At 27.9% G+C, this 3,105-nt stretch overlaps 1 long non-coding RNA gene across 1 annotated transcript; it reads right to left on the bottom strand.

The window, feature by feature from the left end:
- Positions 1 to 1,050: 1,050 nt before the first annotated feature.
- Positions 1,051 to 2,557, bottom strand: LOC124899672. Its single transcript, XR_007056965.1, has 4 exons — positions 2,141 to 2,557; positions 1,775 to 1,827; positions 1,647 to 1,697; positions 1,051 to 1,482 (listed from the first exon to the last, which is right to left on the bottom strand). It is a non-coding gene; the product is annotated as an uncharacterized LOC124899672 (long non-coding RNA).
- Positions 2,558 to 3,105: the final 548 nt, after the last annotated feature.

The raw sequence follows: 3,105 nt of genomic DNA on the forward strand, positions 1-3,105 counted from the left end.
ATTTTTGTCAAAAGTTGTGATGATACCCTAATTTTAAAGCTATAAATGTGTTCTATTTTGTTTTGAATGTTTGATTTATTCTGTAAAACAGCAGCAAATCACACTAACGTCTTTACCCAACATCAAAATATGGTGAATTCTTTCTCAATATGAACAATTTTTATAAATCGTAGCAGCAACGTTGATAGTTACGTGATGAGCAGCCAAATCTGATGCATCTGTCTTGGTCATTGCAGTAGATTAATGAAAAGATTAATTTATAATTTGAAATGACATTTGCCCAAATTGTTGATAACTATATCATACATGGTTACAATGGAAGTGTACTATTATCATAATTTCATAATCTATACAAAGACAATGTTGTGGTTTACGCATTGATGTATGCTATCGGCATATTTCCAGCGAACCTTCATTATTTTTAATCACGGAAGTCTTGGTTATTGCTACTATTTGCAAAGGTATTAAAAGCTTTCATGAACTACTAATTATTAAAAAGAAAAACTATGATAAGCTCATTTTGGGCTTTGATAAAGCTTCCATAACAGTTGTCCTATTCTCATATTTTGGGTTATTCATTTTTTTCTTAAGTAATAATTTACTTTTGTTGTTCGCATATATGAATGGGTGATGTTTCTTTCCTGGAAAAATGCCTGATGGATGTTGTGAAGAAGTCTAATATATGTGGTTTACTTTGGGCTCATATTAGTAATTGGGGTTTCACTATGGTTAAGCGAAGGCTGAAGCCTCCTATTTATATTGTTAATATGTATGAGCATGTCTTTATATCTTTTTTATTTCAGGCCCTGTTTTCTGGTATATCTCCGACATAAATCGCCGTATCTGCTAAAGCTTATAATATCATAATATAGTGGAAATGACAATGCTTCATTAATGTTACAATTGAGCAGCAAGTTCAGAACTTATAATTGGTTAAAGTGAAACTTCTGGTGCACCGGTTAGTTCTTATTATTGAAATTGATTATTTCACAAGTATTCATATTTCACAAGTATTGATATTTTCCTTAGATAAACTTTAATAATAAAAGCTTGTTTCCTACATAATTTTTGTATATTCACATTGACAGTGTGACATATATATTATGTAAGAAATGATTGAAACTTGTGTTTGAAGATCACAAAGCATAGAATATTGTAGAAAACACTTATTTGTATGTAATATAAAAAGGTATGAAATGTATCACCTTAACAGGATATAAATAACTTATGATATATGTCACTAACCCTAACAAACTGCTAGATTAATATAAAGTATTATATTACAGAAACATTGTAAGATAATTCATTTAGAGGCAGCTGATGACAATTTGTTTTTCTTTTTAGCGCCTTTGTGGATCTTGTTGCTTGAGAGTTGACCATGGACATTTTTATCAACTATGATAGATTTATCCTTCTTGGAAAATCTATTACTCTTTGCATACGTCTTCAAGAAGTTAACATGTCACTGTCTTTGGTGGATTCCTATAGAATTCAAAAGAAAACAATTTAAAATATAGAAGTTAGATAAACAATATATTATCCAAATCTTTAAAAAACATTTAGTGACCATATATATATATAAAGATATTTAGATATGTTGTCTGTATTATATATTTAGGTAATATAAAGTCATACAATTTAATTACCTTGTAATCCTTCTCAGCATATGATTCTTCAGAATTGGTAAAGTGATGGTCCTATAACCACAGTTTAGAAAAGTATAAGTATAAAAATATATGAAATGATTAGATGTGTTTGAAGAAAGGTTACTTACACGGGAGGTATCAGATTCATTAGGAGAATATTTCTTGATCAAATCTTCATCATCTAGAATTTTAATAACATAAAGAGAATAAGTATATTACTTTAGCAAAAAAGTGATTATTTGATTAGTTCCTTTTCTTCCATAATCGAACGAATCATATATTATTAATTTGTTAATTGTGGGCCAAACAACAACAGGTTCGTTATCAGAACATAGAATAGAAAGAAACAAACCACGTTCTTTGATATCAGATTTGAATTGTTTAAGAACAAAACTACATATAGATGCTTGTATTCGATCACCCTATTAAAAAAAAGTTAGAATAATGAATAAGATAGAAATAGCAATATAAATATAGTAGAAAATGTTGCATACATATTCATCCTTCAGAATCATTTCAATTGCGTACAAAGCACTAGGATTAAATCGACCATTCACTTCCCACAGGCGAACAACCAAGACTTTTAACTTCCAGTGCATTTTTGTGATTGTGATGTCATTGATGAAATCTGTCATTTTTGATAAAGAGTATGTAGGTATACGTAGATTGTGGTAAAGATTAACAGAATAGAAGAAGATTGTGGTAAAGACCAATAGAATAGAAGAAGTTTAAGAAGAAAACAATGTTTACATTAGTGTGTAAAGGAATCTATGGAATATATTAGAATATTGTAGGGAATTTAAGAGTTGAAGAGAATATATGTTGAATTTGAATTGTATTTATAGAAGAAGGGAAAGAATCTTAAGGGAAGTTTACATAATAGGATAAGAAGGATTGGTTGAGTATTACGTAGAATGTATATAGATGTGTACTGGATAAATACGATGGTGATAACAGAGTAGTTATTGAATGGTATTTACAATTATCTGTTAAGTTGTTGTAGTCATTAACTGAAAGTTGTGAACTTCTGCCACGAAATCCATTTTTTTAGCGTGTTTTATTTAAGAAGTTATAAAACTGATTTTTTAAATTTTAATTTTTAATTTTTAATTAAGATTTAATATTTGAAGGGCAGTATGTATTAAGATTTAATATTAGAAGGGCAGTATGTAGTTATAATATAAATTTTTTAATTCAACTAATTAACTCGTTTATATGTTCCAATTAGTTAAAAGTATAATTTTTGGATAAAAATTTTAAAACATAATATAATGATAATTACTAACATATGAATTTGTTTATAATTCTATGCAGATGGATATTGTATATATAATGACATATGATTTAATGAGAAGGTTGCATAAGAATGAGAATGTGTTTAAAGTGATGCCAATATATACTAAATGTATAAGCAGTTTATGTGATGTAATTTGATTTTATTTGAGTTTTTAATTAGTGA

This window comes from Capsicum annuum, chromosome 6 (genome assembly GCF_002878395.1).
Source record: "Capsicum annuum cultivar UCD-10X-F1 chromosome 6, UCD10Xv1.1, whole genome shotgun sequence".
NCBI lineage: Eukaryota > Viridiplantae > Streptophyta > Magnoliopsida > Solanales > Solanaceae > Capsicum > Capsicum annuum.